This window comes from Nomascus leucogenys, chromosome 6 (assembly GCF_006542625.1).
Source record: "Nomascus leucogenys isolate Asia chromosome 6, Asia_NLE_v1, whole genome shotgun sequence".
Classification (NCBI taxonomy): Eukaryota; Metazoa; Chordata; class Mammalia; order Primates; family Hylobatidae; genus Nomascus; species Nomascus leucogenys.
The window spans coordinates 102,796,376-102,819,819 of NC_044386.1; positions in this window are offsets into that span (position 1 = coordinate 102,796,376).

Genomic DNA, 23,444 nt, shown 5'->3' on the forward strand with positions numbered 1-23,444 from the left:
AAACAAAAATTGCAGAAATTAACGAGTTCAAAAAGAAATGAAGTGGTTACTTCGTTGGGAGGAGGATTTGGGTGTGCTGATCTTTTATCAAGAAAAATACAGCCCGGGCCCGGTGGCTTAACGCCCGTAATCCAGCACTTTGGGAGGCCAAGGCGGGCAGATTACCTGACGTCAGGAGTTCGAGACTAGCCTGGCCAACCCTGTCTCTACTAAAAATACAAAAAATTAGCCGGGCACAGTGGTGCATTCCTGTAATCCCAGCTACTTGGGAGGCTGAGGCATGAGAATCACTTGAACCCGGGAGGCAGAGGTTGCAGTGAGCTGAGATCGCGCCACTGCACTTTTGCCTGGCAACAGAGCAAGACTCTATCTCAAAAAAAAAAGTGATTTAAAAAAAAAATACTGTGCTATCAAAGAGAAGTCTCCAAATGCTCCAAATAGAGTGCAGTGAAAAAATTTAAGCCTTTTCTTAAAAATGCAGGTTTTAAAAAAAAACAGATTTTTGTAACTTAATTTTTTCACCTTTTTTCCTACTCTTCCAATACATAGATAAGAGTATGATCCTATCTAATCCAGCCCCACTCTCGGTTGATGTTCTTGCTTCGTATTTCACTGGGATAAAAGTTATCAGAGGGAAATTAAACACATCTATCATCATCTGTACTGTTCTCCCCCTACTCTAAGCCCTATCTCCTTTCTGAATGATTGCAGTTGCCTCTTAACTGATCTGTTGTTTCCATTCATACATTCTACAATGGCCAAAGTGGTCCTTCTAAGATGTACATCAGATGATGTAGTGCCTCATCTCAAAACCATCCAGTGGTTTCCCTTAACAGTTAGTATAAAATCCAGTCTCCCAAGGCCTACAGCTTTGTCATTTGGAAGGTTCCCACCCCTGCTACTTCTCCATCCGCTTTTCCCACTAGTCTCCTTACATTTTATCTGTTACCAGCTTTATCTTCCTTCTCCCACAGTTCTTCTAAAACCACTTTGCAAGATCCCACCCCACCATCTCTCCATATTCACAGTAGCTGGCCTCACTTCCTAGTCTCGGATAATTGAGAGACCTCCTCCCCCACCGCCCACCACCTCCTTTTCAGTTTGTGTATAATGACACCCATCTTCATGTGGTCACATCTGCCTCAACCTCCTGAAAATCCACCTCATGCCTGGTGGGCCATCACAGTAAGCTGCAAACATCTCTATGAGAAAGTTACCAGGATCCCACCACCACCCATTTTGCTGTCACATCCAGACCCATCATGATCTCCCTGGGCTCAACACCTGTCATTGAGGGATCTGAAATTCCCTGACTCAGCCTTTCTGGTTTTATCCACTTGTGCCTATAGGGGGCTGTGTTTGGGTCCTGCATGATGCCGATGCCAACAGGGCTAAATGTGCATGGATCTTATTAAGATAAATTACTTAGAGATAAAATAGCCAGGCAGGGCGCAGTGGCTCACGCCTGTAATCCCAGCACTTTGGGAGGCCGAGGCAGGTGAATCACGAAGTCAGGAGATCAAGACCATCCTGGCTAACATGGTGAAACCCCGTCTCTACTAAAAATACAAAAAAATTAGCCGGGTGTGGTGGCAGGTGCCTGTAGTCCCAGCTACTTGGGAGGCTGAGGCAGGAGAATGGCATGAACCCGGGAGGCAGAGCTTGCAGTGAGCTGAGATCGCGCTACTGCACTCCAGCCTAGGTGACAGAGCGAGACTTCGTCTAAACAACAACAACAAAAATCATATATATATATGTAGAGAGAGAGACAGAGAGAGAGAGAGTGCCAAGGAAAGCTGGGAGAGCCAGCCTGTGCAACACAGTTTTGGCTCTCAGTGAAGGGGAGAGGGAGGGAAGGTCAGGTGAAAGTATCCAAAGCTGACACAGTCTGAGGAAGTTCAGGAAGGCCGTAAGGAGCCCTTGAGCCAAGGTCAACCATCAGAGCAGTCCTGCGTCTCTGGGGAATGGGTTCCCTGCAATTATATTCCTGCCATGATCAGTCATTGGCTTTGAACAGCCCATGGGAAGGGTGCCACAGAGCAAATGTTAACAGTGGATTTCAGAGTATAGTAGGGGGAGCCCTTGGCCAAATCTTACTTTTCTAAAGCCCCTATGTGCTGTTCAAGGTGCATTCAAACCAATACTTAACTTTTCTCTGGACTCAAAAGTTTCCCTATTCTTTCTGAAGCCTGATGCCCTCACTTCACCCCTTTAGCTGCCTCAAGGGTGTGGTGCCAGCCCTTCTTTCCCATTCATTATCAAACTCATCCTTTCCATCTCTCTAGGATGGCTCCATCTCTCTAGTCTATGACATTTGCAGATCTCTCTCATCTTAATGATTAAAAGAAAAAGACAGCCTTCTGGACCCTGATCCCTTCTAGTGATATTCTCTCCTCCTCCTTCTACAGCCAAGGACCTTAGAATAGCAGATTTTGCCTCTCCCCTAATCACTGCACTCTTGTTTCTTCCCCTTACCCGTTAGGGCCCCTTACCATTTAGGAAACCAAGGTTCCCAGTGACTTCCTGATGGCCACATCCAAAAGGACACATTTGGTTCTTTGGTGTCCCCTAGTCTTGTTCTTGACCTTTTCCTCTCCTCACTCTCATGCTTCCTCCTAGGTTGTCTCATTCATTCCCATGACTTTACTGTCTGTAGGCTGGTGCCTCCTAAGTCTACCCCTCCAACAGAGTCCCTCCAGAGCTGCACTCCTGACTAGCAAATACCTGCTGGATATCACAGAATAATCCACAGCATCTCCAGCCCAACTTGTCCCAAACTCAGTTTGTCATTTCACCACCAATCAACCATTTTCCTCCTGTTTCCTTGGATTGAAGAATGGTGCCACCACCCACCCAGCCAACCCAAACTAAAAAACCAGGGTCAATACCAGGTACGGTTAAGAGCATGGCTCTTCAGGTCCAACCCTCCCCCACGCTGGGGTCAAACCTTGGCTACTCCACATACTAAATGAGTGGCCTTGTCCAAGTCACAGCTTTCTGGGTCTCAGTTTCTTCATCTGTATAATGAGGATAAAAACAACGCCTGCAATCCCAGCACTTTGGGATGCGGAGGCAGGCGGAATGCTTGAGGCCAGGAGTTTGAGACCAGTCTGGCCAACATAGTGAAACCCTGTCTCTACTAAAAATACAAAATTAGCCAGGTGTGGTGGCACACGCCTGTAGTCCCAGCTACTCAGGAGGCCGAGGTACAAGAATCACTTGAACCCTGGAGGCAAAGGCTACAGAGAGCCGAGGTCAAACCGCTGCACTCCAGCCTGGAAAACAGTGCAAGATTCTGTCTCAAAAATCAAACAAACAAAAACAGTCTCACCCCTCCCCAAAAGAAAAGGTACTGATCAGAATTAAAACACCCATACAACAATAACAAAACAGTCTGTACTTTAGTGGTTTGTGATGGGGCTCAAATGACAAGGTGTTTATGAAGCACTTAATGCCTGGAACATAAGCACTCAACAGATGTCAACTACAATGTCTTCATCATCATCATCATCATCACTATCCTAGGCTTCTTTTATTTCATTCCCAATAGCCAGCAATCAGTTGCCAAATCCCAAGTCTACCTACCAAAAAACACTCTAAAATTTTACCCCTTTTCATGTGCGTAATCAATGTTAGTTCAACAAGACGATCCCCTCCTTCTTTCTCTTCCTTCTCTAAGGCTATCTCAGCAGCCTTTTGACTTACTCTCAAATCCATCCTTCGGATGACATCCCCAGGGGGTTCTACAGTAACAGAAGATCCTTCATGACCGTGCCTGGCCTTGGCAAGGTCCTTCATGACTATGCCTGGCCTCGGCAGGCTGACCCCAGCCCTTGCTCCACAGTCTCAGAGGTGGTCAGCTGCCTATGGCCATGCGTGTATTGCTGGCTCTGCGGGAGCTGCCTTTCCAGTCTCTGACCCACTAACCCGTGAGCTTCCCCTTGAGCCTCAGCTCAGGTATCATCCAGGAAGCCTCTTTTCACTCCTTCCCCCACAGTGCTGGGCGAGCCTATGGCACCGTGTGGTCGAGGTTTGCTTACAGACTCGCTTTACCACTGCCCCCCAACCTCATTTGCAGTCCTACTGTCAGCACTCCCCCATCAACAAGGGGCTTTACCCATGGCCTCCAATTTTCAATCAACAGATCTATCGAGAACCCACCTACTATGTGCCTAGCACTGTTAATCTATGGTGGTAAGTATAATATACACTGTCCCTGCCCTTGTCCACAAGGCTCTGAAAATGTATTTACACCCTACCCTAGCAAGGGAACAAGAATATACAGGCATAGATATGGCAGATTGTCTATTTTAGGTTGTCTTTTTCCTGAGTGACCTAATTCACTCACATCCTGATTTTGCCTGATTTCTTAAAATCTACCTCTATTAGGAAAGTTTATAAGCCACTGATTCTTTTTTTCCTTTATGATAAAATTTGCATAACATAAAATTTACCATTTTAACCATTTTAAAGTGTACAGTTCAGTGACATTTAGTCCATTCACAATGTTGTGCAACCATCACCTCTATCTAGTTAAAAAGCATTCCATCACCCCAAAATAAAACCCTGTACCCATTAAGCAGTTTTCCCCTAGCAGCAGCCCCTAGCAACCACTAATCTACTTTCTGCTTCTATGGATTTGCTTATTCTTGATATTTCCTGTAAGTGGAATCATAAAAGCCAGCCTTTTGCAACTGGCTTCTTTTACTTAGTATAATGTTTTCAAGCTTCATTCCAGTTGTAACATATCATTCCTTCTTATTGCTAAATAGTATTTCATCATGTGGATATGACATATCCATTTTAATTTGTTTATCCATTCATCAGCCAATGGACATTGGATAGTTTCCATTTTTTGGCTATTATGAATAATGCTGCTATGAACATTCATGTACAAGTTTTTCTGTGGACATATGTTTTCAATTCACCTGGGTATATACCTAGGAGTGGAATTGCTGGATCATATGGTAACTGTGTGTTTGACTTTTTGAGAAACTGCCAGACTGTTTTCCTAAGGTCACTGATTCTTAAATATAGCTACACATTGGAATCACCTGGGCAACTTTTAGAACGTGCTATTTCCTATGTCCTACCCTCGGAGGTTCTGATGTAATTGGTCTACTTTGTGGCCTGGGCAGGGGGAGTTTCAAAGTTCCCCAGGTGATTTTCCCCAGCCTGGGTTGAGAATTTCTGATATAGACGAAGGGGACTCAGAGGTGCTGTTTGCATCAGTAACTCTTGAATCTGCCCTCTGAAGTCAGTGTTTTTAGATCTGTTTGATTATGAGAATTTTCTGGGACACTTAATAAAAATACATATTCTGGGCAGGTGCAGTGGCTCATGCTTGTAATCCCAGCACTTTGGGAGGCCAAGACTGGAGGATTGCTTGAGCCTAGGAGTTTGAGACCATCCTGGGCAACATAGCGAGACCTCATCTCTACAAATAATAAACAAAATTAGCTGGGCATGGTGGCACATGCCTGTAGTCCCAGCCACTCAGAAGGCTGAGGTAGGAGAATCACTTGAGTCTGGGAGGTTGAGGCTGCAGTGAGCCATGATCACACCACTGCACTTCAGCCTGGGCAATAGAGTGAGACCCTGTCTCAAAACAAAAAAACAAAAAAAAAAAACAGAAAAAAAAACCTAGGCCCTTCTTCTGGAAATGTCCTAAGTAGAGGGTCTCGGAAGGGTACTGGGAATCTGAAGGTTCAACATACACTTCAGGTGTATTTTATGATTTGGCAAATTTCGAAGCAATATCTTAGATCCTCCTTGTTTCTTAAAATGTGGGCCCTGACCAGTATTGTCAGTATCACCTGGAGCTTGTAAGCAATGCAAATTCTAACAACTAAATCAGAACCTGCATTTTAACAATTCTGCAGTGACTGTAAGCACATTAATAACTTAGAAGCACAGTGTTAGACTACCAGCCTCAAGTAGTATAGTCCCCAAACAAGTGGTTCTCATACTTGAGCATGCCTTAGATTCTCCAAAAGGCTCATTAGAACACAAGTTGCTCCCAGAGCTTCTGATTAAGAAGGTCTGAGGTGGGGCCCAAGAATTTCCATCTGTAATAAATCCCTGGTGGTGATGATGTGCCACACTGTGGACTACACTTCGAGAATTTCTGGTCCCTCGTCTGGACCACAGTTTCTCAAACTTGGCACTGTTGACATTTTTGGACCAGATCATTCTTGTAGGGAATTTTCCTGTGTTTTGTAAGATGTTCAGCTGCTTCCCTGGTCTCTCTACCCACTAAAATGCCATAGCACCCCCAAAATTATGACAACCAAAAATGTCTCCGCACATTGTCAAATATTCCCTGATGCGAGTGGGTGACAAAATAGCCCCCAGTTGAGAATCACTGGTCTAGACTCTTCTTAAAAGGGAAAAGTCCTGCTACTCATTCTGTTCATGGTGAGAAAAGACTCAGTCCCTCACTTGGGCAGCCTCTCTCAGCCTCTCCTCCCACCTCTTCCGATGCTGGGGCATCTACAGAGGAGCTTGAGACCCCTGAGGGAAAACCCCTTTGGACCAGAATTTCCTCATCTGGGGAAATGAGAGCCTGTTCTCAGCTCCCTGGCAATTGCGGGGCTAGAAGAGAAGTGTCTGACTGAGTCTCTGGACACCAGCTGTGCATTCCTGAGCAGGTAGCCCAGGCTGTCACCCCCCTTCTCACCCACAACTCTTTTTTTTTCTTTATTTGTCGGTTCACACTGCCTCCACGTTTATCTATTGAAATGTGTGGGTTGTTCACTGTCCCTGTGCTTCTATCTACTTATTGAAATGTGTGCATGGTGGTTCACAGTGTCTCAAAATCTACATACTTATTGAAATGTGTGGTTGGCTCATTGTGCTTCAACGTCTTTTGCTCTTTCTTCTGCAAGATATGCTCTGGCTGATCATTAAAGCCAGATTAGTCAGGAAACTTTAAAAGCAGCCACAGACAAACTGTTTAAAGAACAGAATGCCTATTGGTCACCTGATTCTTTTAAAACTACACCCTAGAAATCTGTGTGATTGGGAATTTTAATTAGTCTGAATGGCTATACTTATGTTCTTTGCTGAGAGCTAAGACTACTGAAAAAAAAAATTTTTTTTTTAAAGGGGCTTCCTAGCTTTCCAATCTTTGAGTCTGGTTAGCATTTCAGATTGTTAGGAAATAGTGCCCTCTGCTGGAATTACTTTGTTATTGCAATAGGCATTGTGGAGTCCTTTCAGACACCTCCGAGATGTATTGTATTTGGAAAGTCCCCTGGTGACCCCATGTACGTCTTCCAGTTACAAGGCTAGCTGAAAACAGGACATATTTTCTGAATAGTCTTAATCCTGCTTCCAGGAATTGAGTGCCTCAGCCTAGAACATTGGTTTGGAGTAGGTTTCCCACGGAAGCCTGCAACTCCCCAGTTTGGCATTTGCCTTCCCGGAGAAGAAGCTGAATCCAGAGCCCCTCCGGCTCACCAGCCACCCTACACGCGGAGGACTGATGTGGTGGAAAGAACACGTTTGGGGACTCCAGGGTCCTGGCTTCAGCTTCCATCTCTGCATATCCCTAGCTGTGGGGCCTTAAACGTCTCTAATGCTGGAGCCCTCATTTCTCCATCTGTAAAACTGCCGTTTCAGACTGTACTTTGAGGGGTTCTAGGGAACCTCACAGGTGCCTCACAGGCAGTTCTGGTGGGAGAGCTAAAGAGGAGATAAGAAGTAGCTTGGACAGCTCCCAAGCACCACACGAGCTCATTCCACTTCTATCTGGTTTCATGTACATTTAATATTTTGTTTTGTGTTCTGCTGCTAAAAAAGACAGACTTTCCTTTTGAAAACCATGCAGTAGGTGACCTCTAAAATTCTTCCAGCACTTTCTCTGATTCCTACCCTGAGTGTTTCTGTGAGGAGGTGTGTCTGTGTGTTAAGTTGCTGTAACCTGCACCACCCTGCCCTGCTTTTTGAGCCAAGTTAAGAAGAATGGTAAGGGCTGAGGGTGTTCTCTGTCTTCTTCTTCCTGAAGAGCATCCAGCCCAAAGTAAATGTTCAGTATGTGTGATAAAAATGGCTCCTTCAAATTTATAGCCCTAAATGCCCACATCAAAAAGTTAGAAAAATCTCAAATTAACAACCTGACATCACAACTGAAAGAACTAGAGAAGCGAGAGCAAACCAACCTCAGAGCTAGCAGAAGACAAGAAATAACCAAAATCAGAGCTGAATTGAAGGAGACTGAGACATGAAAAACCATTCAAAAGATCAGCGAATCCAGGAGCTGGTTTTTTGAAAAAATTAATATGGTAGACTGCTAGCTAGACTAAGAAACAAGAAAAGAAAGAACAACCAAGTAAATTTTGTCATTTACAGAAATACAAATAACCATCAGAGACTACTATGAACACCTCAATGCAAACAAACTAGAAAAATCTAGAAGTAATGAAGAGATTCCTGGACATATACACCCTCCACAGCTGAAACAGGAAGAAATTGAATCCCTGAATAGACCAATAACAAGCTCCAAAATTAAATCAGTAATAGGTAGCCTGCCAACCAAAAAAACCCCAAGGCTAGACAGATTCACAGCTGAATTCTACCAGATGTACAAAAAAGAGCTGGTACCATTCCTGCTGAAACTATTCCAAAAAATTGAGGAGGAGGGACTCCTCCCTAACTCATTCTGTGAGACCAGAATCATCCTGATACCCAAACCTTGTAGACACAACAAAAAAGAAAACTTCAGGCCAATATCCTTGATGAACATTGATGCAAAAATCATCAACAAAATACTAGCAAACCAAATCCAGCAGCACATCAAAAAGCTTATCCACCACAATCAAGTAGGTTTTATCCCTGGGATGCAAGTTTGGTTCAAAATATGCAAATCAATAAATATGATTCATCACATAAACAGAACTAAAGACAAAAACCACATGATTGTCTCAATAAATGCAGAAAAGCCTCAATAAAATTCAACATCCCTTCATGTTAAAAACTCTGAACAAACTGGATATTGAAGAAACATACCTCAAAATAATAAGAGCCATCTATGACAAACCCACAGCCAACATCACACTGAATGGGCAAAATCTGGAAGCATTCATCTTGAAAACTGGCTCAAGACAAGGATGCCTTCTCTTTGCATTCCTATTCAACATAATATTGAAAGTCCTGGCCAGAGTAATCAGGCAAGAGAAAGAAATAAAGGGCATCCAGATAGCAAGAGAGGAAGTCAAACTATCCCTATTTGTGGACAACATGATTATATATCTAGAAAACCCCACTCGGCCCAAAAGCTCCTTGGACTGATAAACAACTTCAGCAAAGTCTCAGGATACAAAATGAATGTGCAAAAATCACCAGCATTCCTATACACCAATAACAGTCAAGCTGAGAGCCAAATCAGAAATGCAATCCCATTCACAATTGTCACTAAAAGAATAAAATACCTAGGAATACAGCTAACCAGGGAGGTAAAAGATCTCTACAAAGGGAATTCAAAAACATTGCTCAAAGAAATCAGAGATGACACAAACACATGGAAAAAATTCCATGCTCATGGACAGGAAGAATCGATATAATTAAAATGGCTATACTGCCCAAGGCAATTTACAGATTTAGTGCTATCCCTACCAAACTACCAATGATACTCTTCACACAACTAGAAAAACTATTTTAAAATTCATGTGGAACCAAAACAGACCCTGAATCGCCAAGGCAATCCTAAGCAAAAAGAACAAAGCTGTAGGCATCATGCTACCCAACTTCAAAGTATACTACAGGGCTACAGTAACCAAAACAGCATGGTGTTGGCACAAAGCCAGACACATAAGACCAATGCAACAGAATAGAGAGCTCATAAATAAGACCACACACCTACAACCATCTGATCCTCAACAAAACTGATAAAAACAAGCAATGAGGAAGATTTCCTTATTCAACAAATGGTGCTGGGAGAACTGCTAGCCATAAGCAGAAGATTGAAACTGGACCCCTTTCTTATATCATACACAAAATCAACTCAAGATTGATTAAAGACTTAAATGTAAAACCTAAAACTATCAAAACCCTAGAAGACAACCTAGGCAATACCATTCTGGACATAGAAACTGGCAAAGATTTCTTAATAAACATGCCAAAACCAATTGCAACAAAAGCAAAAATTGACAAATGGGACCTAATTAAGCTAAGGAGTTTCTGTATAGCGAAAGAAACTATCAACAGAGTAAGCAGAAAACCTAGAGAATGGGAGAACGTATTTGCAAACTATTCCTCTGACAAAGGTCTAATATCCAGCTTTATAAGCAGCTTAAACAAATTTACAAGAAAAAAAATCCCATTAAAAAGTGGGCAAAGAACACTAACAGGCACTTCTCAAAAGAAGACATACATGTGGCTGACAAGCATAAGACAAAAAGCTCAACATCACTGATCATTAGAGAAATGCAAGTCAAAACCACAATGAGATACCATCTCATACCAGTCAGAATGGCTATTTTTAAAAAGTCAAAAAATAACAGATGCTGGCAAGGTTGCAGAGAAAAGAGAATGCTTATACACTGTTGGTGAGAGTATAAATTAGTTCAACCATTGTGGAAAGCAGTGCAGTGATTCCTCAAAGAGCTAAAAACAGAACTACCATTCAACCCAGCAATTCTATTACTGGGTATATACTCAAAGGAATATAAATCGTTCTATCATAAAGACACTTGCACGCATATGTTCATTGCAGCACTAGTCACCATAGCAAAGACATGGAATCAACCTAAATGCCCATCAATGATAGACTGGATAAAGAAAATATGATGCCTATACACCATGGAATACTATGCAGCCATAAAAAATAATGAGATCATGTCCTTTGCAGCAACATGGATGGAGCTAGAGGCCATTATCCTTAGCAAACTAATGCAGAAACAGAAAACCAAATACCACATGTTCTCACTCATAAGTGGAAGCTAAATGATGAGAACATGTGGGCACAAAGAAGGGAAAAACAACAGACATAGGCCCTATCTGAGGGTGGATATTGGGAGGAGGAAGAGAATCAGAAAAAAATAACTATTGGGTACTAGGCTTAGTACCTATAGCTAACTTTATTATAAGAATACAGTGTCTAATACATGTAACATACAAAATATGTGTTTAACAACTGTTTATGTTATCTGTAAGTCCTCTGGTCAATTGTAGGCCATTAGTAGTTAAGTTCTGGGGGAGTCAAAAGTTACATGTGAATTTTCCATGGTGTGGAAGGGGTCAGTGCCCCTAGCCCCTGTGTTGTTTAGGGGTCAACTCTACTTCTTGTTGCTTAATCTTCTATTCTAGACATCACCTTTTTCTTCCTACTTGAAAAAATAAGGATTTAAGTCTGCTGTTTATAGACAATAACTTTCTTTAGAAAGTTATCACTATGCCTATTGAAATTCTTTAATTGAATCAATAGTAGCTGCTGGAAAAATCCAATTGTCTTAGTCATGAAAGACCCAAACCTCAATGTTAAATACCTGAGAGGCTTCCAAGCAAAAAGTTCAGGGATAAACTGAGCCAACCCCACTGTTTCATTACTAATAATAAACTATGTTGATTAATAAGTCCTTGTAGTCTTGAAAAGCACCATATAGTTTATATACAGTTCATTTAATGCAGTTAATTTTCACATCAGCCCTGCAAGGGCAGCTCTGTTTTACAGGTCAGGAAGGAACATAACTGGGAGAGTTCCCAGGCTTAGTGTTTCTCCTGCTATACCACATCTCCTCTGGGCTCAGAAAAAAAGGACACACAGGAAGTGAGAGCCCTCAGCTGTCTGCTCTTTCAGCTTTCAGAACCAATCCCTACTGTCCTTTCCTCCTTCACTCTCCACTCTCCCTCTTCCTGAGCTGGGTCAATGGACCAAAATGTGGAGGCTTGCCTGAGTTTCTGGGTGAGCAGTTCTCCTTGGCTGGTTGGTCATGGGCATTCAACCCAGCCAGGTGCTCTTACTCAGCTCCATTTTCATTGCCCACAGCTTGGACACCACTCGGTTCTTCCAAAGCTAGTCAAGTGAGGACTCTGCTGGCCGCTGACAGGGACAGCCTGAGGTCAGGATGTGCAGTAGGGTGTACCCTGAATAGTTTCCTGAAGGACGGGGAGAAAAAGCTATTGCACAATGCTTGAGTAAAAAAATAAACACGTAGAATAGTATGACTTTTGTTAAAGAAGGAAGGAGCTTCTCTGACCCAATATCCAAGCCACCAGAGTAGAGATCTAAGGATATGAAGAAGTGTTAGCTTTTCCTAAATATTGGGAATTTTTTCCTGAATGCAAAAGTAATACAAACTAATTGGAGGTAGGGTGGGGAGAGGTGCATGGAAACAGTAAAAGACAAAGATAAAAAAAAAGATCACTCTAATGCTACCACCCTGCCAGCATCCTTCCATCTTCCTCCTTTCTTTTGTTAAAAGAAAAAAAGTGTTTGTTTAAGCATCTAATTTTCATTTTTATCTAAGTAACATATGCACATAATTTTTAAAGTCAACTAGCACCAAAAAGCTTTTACAATAACTAGAATTCCCTGACCCCCACTGCCTCCCTGCCTCAGTATAAATTAAGTTTATAATTGTATGCATTTATAGGGAACAAAGTGATGTTATGATTTATGAATACAAAGTGGAATAATTAAATAAGGCTAATTAACATATTCATCACCTAAAATACTTATAAGGTTTTATAGTGAGAACATTTGAAATTTACTCTCCTAGTAATTTTGAAATGCACAAAACACTTAACTATATTCACCATGCTATGCAATAGATCTCAAAAAAAAAAACCTCATTCCTCCTGTCTAATTGAGATTTCGTACCCTTTGACCATCATTTCTCCATTTTCCCCTTACCCCACTACTTGGAGTTATGCTTGATTCCACAGCTTGCCCATTGTGGACAGTGCTACAATGACAATGGAAGTCCAGACGTCTCTTCAACAAACTGATTTCAAGTATTTTAAGTAAATACCAATAAGTGGGATTGCTGGATCATATAGTAATTCCATTTTTAGTTTTTTGCAGAACATCTATATAGTTTTCCATAATGGCTGTACTAATTTACATCCCCACCAACAATGTACAAGAGTCCCTTTTCTCCACATCCTCACCAACACTTGTTATTTTTTGTCTTTTTTATAATAGTCATTCTGACAGGTGTGAAATATCATGTTGTGGTTTTAATTTGCATTTCCCTAGTGATTAGCAATATCAAGCATTTTTTCATATACTCTTGTGCATTTGTGTGCCTTCTTTTGAGAAATGTCTGTTTAAGTCCCTTGACCATTTTAAAATTATTTAGTTTGTTTGTTTTCTTGCTATTGAGTTGTTTGAGTCCCTTATATATTTTGTATATTAACCCCTTATCAGATATGTGGCTTGAAAATATTTTCTCCCACTCCGTAGGTTGTCTCTTCACACTGTCAATTGTTTCGTTAGCTGTGCAGAAGCTTCTTAATTTGATATAATCCCATTGTCTATTTTTGCTTTTGTTGCCTGCCCTTTCAAGGCCAAATTCAAAATATAATTGGCCAGACCAATGTTGTATAGTTTTCCCTCTATGTTTTCTTTCAGTAGTTTTACAGTTTCTGATCTTATGTTTCAATTCTTTATTCCATTTTGAGTTGATTTTCATACATGGTGTGAGATAAGGATCCAATTTCATTCTTCTGCATATGGATTTCAAGTTTTCTAAAACCATTTATCGAAGACTATCCTTTTCCAGTTGTGCATTCTTGGCAACTTTATTCAAAATCAATTGACTATACATGCATAAGTTCATTTCTGGGCTCTTTATTCTATTGCATTAGTTGATATGCCTATTTTTTGCCAGTACCATACTGTTTTAATTGCTATGGCTCTGTAGTATAGTTTTCAATTGGGTAGTGTGACACCTCTCCAGCATTGTTCTTTTTGTGCATGATTTCCTTGACTATTCAGGGGGTTTTGTGGTCCCATATGAATTTTAGGATTGCTTTTTTTGTTTCTATGAAAACTGACATTGGAATGTTGAGAGAGATTGAATTGAATCTGTAGATTGCTTTGGGTAGCATGGATATTTGAACAATATTAATTCTTCCACTCAATGAACACAGGATATCTTTCTATTTATTTATGTATACCTCAATTTCTTTTTCCTTTTTCTTGAGACAGAATCTCATTCTGTCGCCAGGCTGGAGTGCAGTGGTGCAATCTTGGCTAACCTCAACCTCTGCCTCCTGGATTCAAGCAATTCTACTGCCTCAGCCTCCCCAGTGGATGGGACTACAGGCGTGTGCCACCATGCAACCAAGAATACTTTACTCAGCAAATGTGTCTTTCAGAAATGAGGGAGAAATAAAAACTTTCCCAGACAAACAAAATCTAAGAGAGTTCATCACTACTAGACCTATAAATTGTCAAGGGATACAAATTACAAAATGATGTAAATTCTGACATTGAAAACAAAATATGTTTGTATGGGAGTAAAAGTAATTCATAAGCATACCCATATATAAGTTACAAGGGAATAAAGAAGCATATATTGGATATATCTAAAATATTTTATTCTGTTATCGGGGGAACCAGCCCCCAATATTTCAACATAGGTTCTTTCTATTTTCCCTAAGTGTCGGCCAGTCTGAGAAATAAAGAGAAAGATTACAAAGAGAGGAATTTTACAGCTGGGCCTCCGGGGGTGACATCACATATTGGTAGGTCCGTGATGTCCACCTGAGCCGCAAAACCAGCAGGTTTTTATTAAGGACTTTAAAAGGGGAGGGGGTGTATGGACAAGGAGTAGGTCACAAAGATCACATGCTTTATAGGGCAATAAAGATCACAAGGCAAAAGGCAAAGCAAAGATCACAAGGCAAAGGCAAAATTAGAATTACTGATGAGGGTCTGTGTTCAGCTGTGCACATATTGTCTTGATAAAAATCTTAAACAACAGAAAACAGGGTTCGAGAGCAGAGAACCGGTCTGACCTCAAATTCACAAGGGCAGGATTTTTTCCCCACCCTAATAAGCCTGAGGGTACTGCAGAAGACCAGGGCATATTTCAGTCCTTATCTCAACTGCATAAGACAGACACTCCCAGAGCAGCTGTTTATAGACCTCCCCCGAGGAATGCATTCCTTCCCCAGGGTATTAATTATTAATATTCTTTGCTGGGAAAAGAATTCAGCAATATCTCTCCTACTTGCATGTCCGTTTACAAGCTCTCTGCAAGAAAAAAATATGGCTCTATTCTGCCCAACCCCACAGGCAGTCAGACCTTTGGTTGTCTTCCCTTGTTCCCTAAAATCGCTGTTATTCTGTTCGTTTTCAAGGTGCACTGATTTCATATTGTTCAAACACCCATGTTTTACAATCAGATTTCATATTGTTCAAACACACATGTTCTACAATCAATTCGTACAATAGTGGTCCTGAGGTGATGTACATTCTCAACTTATGAAGATAACAGGAGTAAGAGATTAAAGTAAAGACAGGCATAAGAAATTATAAGAGTATTATTTGGGAACTGATAAATGTCCATGAAATCTTTACAATTTATGTTCAGAGACTGCAGTAAAGACAGGTGTAAGAAACTATAACAGTATTAATTTTGGGAACTGATAAACGTCTATGAAATCTTCACAATTTATGTTCCTTTGCTGTGGCTCCAGCCAGTCCCTCCATTCTGGGTCTCTGACTTCCTGCAATAGTTAGTGGTCTGGATCACCTTTTTTTTTTTTTTTTTTTTGAGATGGAATCTCACTCTGTCACCCAGGCTGGAGTGCAGTGGCGAGATCTCGGCTCACTGCAAGATTTGCCTCCTGAGTTCATGCCATTCTCCTGGGTCAGCCTCCTGAGTAGCTGGGACTACAGGCACCCACCACCATGCCTGGCTGATTTTTTGTATTTTTAGTAGAGATGGGGTTTCACCATGTTAATCAGGATGGTCTCGATCCCCTGACCTCGTAGAGCATTACTTTTAAAAACCAGTTGGCAGCTGGGAACAGTGGCTCATGTCTGTAATCCCAGCACTTTGGAAGGCCAAGGCAGGCGAATTGCCTGAGGTCAGGAGTTCAAGACAAGCCTGGCCAACATGGCGAAACCCCATCTCTACTAAAAATACAAAAAATAGCCAAGCATGGTGGCGGGCACCAGTAATCCCAGCTACTCGGGAAGCTAAGGCAGCAGAATCTCTTGAGCCAAGGAGACAGAGGTTGCAGTGAGCCAAGATCACGCCACTGCACTCCAGCATGGATACCAGAGCAAGACTGTCAAAAAAAAAAAAAAAAAAGCCAGTTGGCGAGAGAATCTGGGAAATCTAGTTTGCAGAGACCAGCCCCAGTATCACATAGCAAAGCATAGAAAGGGGAATTTGAAGCTAAGAAACAATAGGTAAATAACTGGAACAGTTCTCTCTACTAAGCATTCATACACACTCTTCTGCTCATATTTTAAATTTCCAAGAAAAATAACAACTCCACGCCTCCACCTATCAAGACACAACCAAAGAACAACAAAGAAGTTCTCATCCTCTTCCCTGAAAAAGTAATATGCAAACTCATAACAGTCCCCATATCCATCTCTGTGTGATGCTACTTTCTCTTCTAGTTTAGTTGGAATCCCATGAGAATCATTTGGAACCTAATGACTAACAGTAACCCTTATCTAAAAAGCAAGGGAGAAGTAGGGAGGAAAAATAATATATACAGATGTATATGTATATATCAAGCAAGGAAAAAATATACATAGCTGCTTCACCCCATTTCTGTACATGGTACTGAAGCTGTAGTTGTTATATAGAGCTTCCTATCTCACTGTACATTTCAGCCCCCTTTATCCTCAGCCAGTATCTCAACTGACCCAGATTCTTTCGAGTAGCCCAAACCTTCATTCTTGAAAGGTCTGATCTCCATTTGTCTACATTTAGTTTTTCATTAGCTTTTTCTCTACTGGACATGGTACTAAGAGGTACCCTAGAGAATCTACTGAGCTTTATTATGTATTAGCAACTAAATTCCCCTATGTAATTGGGATTACTCCAATACAATAACCTCCTTTGCCTGTTACTTGAGAGACATACAAAGTCCAAAATGGCCAATGATAGTCCCAACTCATAAATAAAAAATGTAAATCAATTATGTTCCCTCATGGAAGCATTCCTCCCTGGAGAACTAGACTTCTAAGCCAGCAGAACCTTATCAAAGATAGGAAATAAAAATTCTGTGAGTGGGGCATTAGGATATGCTCCCACTTCTACACCTTCGTCCCCAGACTTGAGTATTCTGGCTGTGGAAAAAATAGCACATATGTTGATTACTGGTTAAACACACACACACACACACACACACACCATGTAGAATATATCCCAAACGTAAAGTGTTGTCTTCCGATTTATACTGTAATTGTCTTTGGTGGGCTATTTCACTGTTCTCTCAGGCCATTGGTTTCTGGGTGCTTGGTATGTGGTACAACCAGTAAATGACATGGGCATGAGCCTCGGTGACTCTTCTATTTCTGTAAAATGAATTATTTAGTCAGAAGTGATGTATGAAATACTTTGATGATGAATAAAGCATTCCATAAGTCTAGGGAGGATGGTGCTATCAGCATTGCAGACAGAAAAGATTAAGTCCATGTCCATATAATAATTGATTATTCAATGGGAACAAATTATCACCCACTCCACATTGGGGATCAGCACTGGTCTGTGCTGCTGGGAGGTGAGACATGTAGCAATGGTTGCTGGACCATCTTTGGTGAGGGAAAGTCTATGCTGTTATGCCCATCCCTGCCATCATGGCCACTTTGAACATGAGCAATTGAGCAAACATTGGGTGGGAAAGGGGCTGGCTAACCTCCTCAGAGCATGTCTTCCTGTCTACATGATTATTCTATAGTAGGTGCCCTTGGTGAACATCCACATTGGACACAAATATCCTCACACTCTGTGCACTTTTAAATAGATCCATCCCCATATCTCTTCCCTAGATCCCTTATCACTGATTTGCCAATCTTATTTTTTCCAATGTCCCTGACCAACTGGCCAATTCTTTAACCCCTGTCCATGGGCCAATACAGATTCTCTCCTCTGAGTATTTCACATTGACCCAGTTGCCAGTGAAATGGACTGCTTGAAGTTCTGCTAGGTGAGACAATTTCTCTTCAACACTGTCTTTCAGGAATCCTTCTGAGGTTGTAATGCTACAGCAGTTTACTTCCTGTTCGTACAAGTATCATTAGGTTTCAGTTTTTCTTCCTAAGCCAATTGGTAATAAGGAATTCACCAGCAAATTATAAGACGACATAGAGGGAGAGGAACAGTGAAGCAGGAGTAGGTGTCATATGTCATTTCTTTGTGCCTTCAGGTTTGCTTAATTTTGATCCCTATTATACATTTTTTTTTTTTTTGAGATGGAGTCTCGCTGTGTCACCCAGCCTGGAGTGCAGTGGCGCGATCTCGGCTCACTGCAAGATCTGGCTCCCGGGTTCATGCGATTCTCCTGCCCCAGCCTCCCGAGTCGCTGGGACTACAGGCGCCCGCCACCACGCCCGGCTAATTTTTTGTGTTTTTAGTAGAGACAGGGTTTCACCGTGTTAGCCAGGATGGTCTCGATCTCCTGACCTTGTGATCTGCCCACCTCGGCCTCCCAAAATGCTGGGATTACAGGCATGAGCCACCGCACCCGGCCTATACAATTTCTATTTAATTAATAATTGCTGCTGTGAATGCTCACCCTTATTGCTTAATTAATCAGATAACACCTAGTTGATAAGAGGAAACTAAGATTACATGGTCACTTGATGTTCCATGGTTAAACAATCTAGCTTTACAGGAACCCCGTAAGAGCTAGTTCTCAACTGGAGAATGGGGCATGACTTTGCTTTCAAATCCTAGAGACCTGCTCTGTTATTCTCCTTCAGGGCTTTTCAGGAGACCTCACTGAACATCTCTGTGCCATAAACCTATCAAGTACATCTGGCACATAAGGTCCAAGTAGCAAAATAGCTCGTTACTACAGCTTGGACCTGATGCCGAGATTTTTTGTGTTTGGAGACCCCTTCAAAACTGTCAAGGTACTGAGTTGGGGCACACTCAAATATACCATACATTGACCTCCAGAAGCAAGTCAAGCATTAAAAAGGAAACCTCTTTTTTAATGGTAGAAAGTGCAATTAGAGTAATATGTCAAGCCCTTTTGGAAGAGATATTCCAACATGCTTTAGGCCCATGAACTTCCAAAAACCTCTCTAAGTCCCTGAATTTGTGTGGTTTTTATCTCCCACCTTTTGGCACACATGTGTCTTAATATGACATCTAAGATACTTGCTACTTCCTGGTCATCAGAACCAGTCATCATTGTTATCATTGATGTAGTGGGCTATTTTTTTTTTTTTTTTTTTGAGACGGAGACTCACTCTGTCACCCAGGCTGGACTGCAGTGGCGTGATCTCGGCTGACCGCAACCTCCATCTCTTGGGTTCAAGCGATTCTCCTGCCTCGGCCTCCTGAGTCGCTGGGATTACAGGCATATGCCATCACGCCCAGCTAATTTTTTTATTTTTAGTACAGACGGGGTTTCACTGTGTTGGTAAGACTGGTCTCGAACCCCTGACCTCAGGTGATCCACCCACCTCGGCCTCCCAAAGTGCTGGGATTACAGGTGCAAGCCACCGTGCCCAGCCTTATTTTGATTTTCTGTAAAATGTTAAGACAACCATGATTTCTACTGATTAGGTGATGGTAGAGAGCAGGAGAGTTGACATGGCCTTGAAGCAAATGACGGTGTACCATTATTTCTGCTAGGTGAACACAAACTGCTTCAGGTGACTTTGCAAATTGATACAAAAATAAAGGCATATGTTATATTAATACTAAGTATGAGAAACTGAGTTGATTTGCTCCAGAAAGGATATTAGATCTGGAACAGCAATTGGCAACTTCACCTGATTAAGCATATGAGAATCCAGTATTTTTTTCCAAGATCAAACCACCTTCTCTTGCAGGCCAAACCAGCAAGGTAAATGGGGATGCAATATCTTTTAAATCTTTGATGATGGCACTGACCTCTGAAATTCCTCCAGAGATGCTTTTAGTTTACATCCTGGTAGGGAAGGAAAGTTCCAAGGTCTTCTTCCAGTTGGCTCTTCCTGTCATAATAGTCCTCACTCAGTAGATCAGAGGGCCAATGTAGAGATTCTTACAGTTGCTGAATAGGCCTATTTCAATTATACATTCAAGAATTGTGTAAATAACCTAATTTTCTGTTAATTTTAGAATGTATTATTGAACAAAACACAACTCATGTGTCTAAAATAAAATGTCTCCGAAAGGTTGAAAGTCAAAGTATGGGCATAGACATAGTAGGCAAATGACAACATAAAGAATACCATCCTGGACGGGCACAGTGGCTCACGCCTGTAATCCTGGCACTTTGGGAAGCTGAGGTGGGTGGATCACCTGAGGTCAGGAGTTCGAGACCAGCCTGGTCAACATAGTGAAACCTCGTCTCTACTAAAAACACAAAAATTAGCCAGGTGAGGTGGCTCACACCTGTAATCCCAGCTACTTGGGAGGCTGATGCAGGAGAATCACTTGAACCTGGGAGGCGGAGATTGCAGCAAGCTGAGATCGCACCACTGCACTCCAGCCTGGGCAACAGAGCAAGACTGTCTGAAAAAAAAAAAAAAAAGGAAGAAAGAAAGAATACAGTCCTTAGTGCCCAGATTATGATCTCTATATACCTTCACCCACTAAAAAGAATCAGGGCTTCTAGGATAAATGACTGATTCCACATCTGGGACAAGAAAATTAAAAGATGAATCTGAAACATCTGGTACCAGAAAGCAAAGAATGTCCAAAGAGTACTATGATTGTCATGTCAAAAAGACTCATGATATAACTTGAAAGAGCACCCAAAGACCAAATATGGGACAATTTTGGTAGCAATTTAAAATGATTATTTCCACTTGTTGACTGATGGGCATTTGGGTTGGTTCCACAATTTTGGAATTGCAAATTGTGCTGCTATAAACATACGTGTGCAGGTATGTTTTTTGTATAATGGCTTCTTTTCCTCTGGGTAGATACCCAGTAGTGGGATTGCTGGATCAAATGGTAGTTCTACTTTCAGTTCTTTTAGGAATCTCCACACTGTTTTCCATAGTGGCTGTACTAGTTTACATTCCCACCAGCAGTGTAGAAGTGTTCCCTGATCACTGCACCCACACCAACATCTACCGTTTTTTGATCTTTTTTTTATTATGGCCATTCTTGGAGGAGTTAAGTGGTATCGCATTATGGTTTGATTTGCATTTCCCTGATCATGAGTGATGTTGAGCATTTTTTCATATGTTTATTGGCCATTTGTATATCTTCTTTTGAGAATTGTCTATTCATGTCCTTAGCCCAATTTTTGATGGAACTGTTTATTTTTTTCTTACTGATTTGTTTGAGTTCCTTGTAGATTCTGGATATTAGTCTTTTGCCAGATGTATAGATTGTGAAGATTTTCTCCCACTCTGTGGGTTGTCTGTTTACTCTGCTGACTGTTCCTTTTGCCATGCAAAAGCGCTTTAGTTTAATTAAGTCCCAACTATTTATCTTTGTTTTTATTGCATTTGCTTTTGGGTTCTTGGTCATGAAATCCTTGCCTAAGCCTGTGGTATATATATATATATATATATATATACACACACACACACATATATATACACACCATACATATAGTATATGGTATATATATAGTATAGCATATATATAGTATAATGTATATATATACTATATACCATATATATATATACACCATATATAACACATATATGATGGAATACTACTCAGCCATAAAAAGGAATGAATTAATGGCATTTCAGCAACCTGAATGAGACTGGAGACTATTATTCTAAGTGAAGTAACTCAAGAATAGAAAATCAAACATCGTATGTTCTCACTGATATGTGGGAGCTAAGCTATGAGGACGCAAAGCATAAGAATGATACAATGGACTTTGGGGACTTGGGGAGAAGGGTGAGAGGAGCAAAGGATAAAAGACTACAACTAGGGTGCAGTGTACACTGCTCAGCTGATGCATGAACCAAAATCTCACAAATTATCACTAAAAAACTTACACATGTAAACAAATACCACCTGAATCCCAATAACCTATTAAAAAAAAGATGACTCAAAAAGTAATTCATTCTGATAAAAAATAAATAAATAAAAATGATGATTTCAATGGATTGAAATATATCATTCTAAATCCATGCATTCCTATAATAACACAACAAAAGAAAAAGAGAGAAATTAGTAGTTATCTTTGGCGAATACTAGAGAATCAACTCATTATTTTGCAATTATTATTATTATTATTTGAAATGGAGTTTCACTCTTGTTGCCCAGGCTGGAGTGCAATGGCACAATCTCGACTCACTGCAACCTCTGCCTCCTGAGTTCAAGTGATTCTCCTGCCTCAGCCTCGCAAGTAGCTGGAATTACAGGCATGCGCCACCATGCCCAGCTAATTTTGTATTTTTAGTAGAGACAGGGTTTCACTATGTTGGTCAGGCTGGTCTCGAACTCCTGACCTCATGTGATCCACCTGCTTCAACCTCCCAAAGTGCTGGGATTACAGGCGTGAGCCACCACACCCAGCCTGCCATTTTAAATAAATGGAAAAAATCAACCATTTATTCTGACTTTCCTACATGAATGGCACCTTGGGGTAACCAAATAGTTGATTAGGAGTTTTTTTTTCTTATAGAAGTATTTCAGTTTACAAATGAAGAAGTAATTATAGGATATAATAGTGTATATTTTGTAACCCATAATGAATTAATGGATCTATTAAAATGAGATATTATTAAACATCAAAAATCAGATAAATAGACATTTTATGCTGATTGATGGAAGTACGTAACGCCACCTATGAAGTATTCTTGCCAAAATGTTAAACTTGAATCTGATCAAGCTTCTCTAGATATAAATACTAGGGACTGGGGAACACATTAAAGAACACCATGGGGATGAACTCTTCAAAATCAAGGCAATGGGAAACTGCAGAGAAATAATCTGATCTCTGACAAATGCATTGCAAGGAAAAGAAATACATGAAGTGGAAAGCCTATAGTTTAAATTACATAATTACTAGGTATGGGCTTTATCTGGCTCATGATTTGAATGAAAAGACCATTAACAAATTTATAAAATAATTAGGTGAATTTGAACTCTGGCTATTTTACTGAACGATATTAGGGAATTATTGTCAATTTTAAGTATGATAATGGTATTGTAGTTATTGTTAAGGGTCTTTATCTTTTAGAGATACACACTGAAATATTTACAGATGAAATTATATAATATCAGGGATTTGCTTCAAAGTAACCTAGGTATAAAGGATGTGTACAGAATACAAACAAGATTGGCAACTGTTGATATTTGCTAAAACCGTATAATACAATGTATATCCATTAT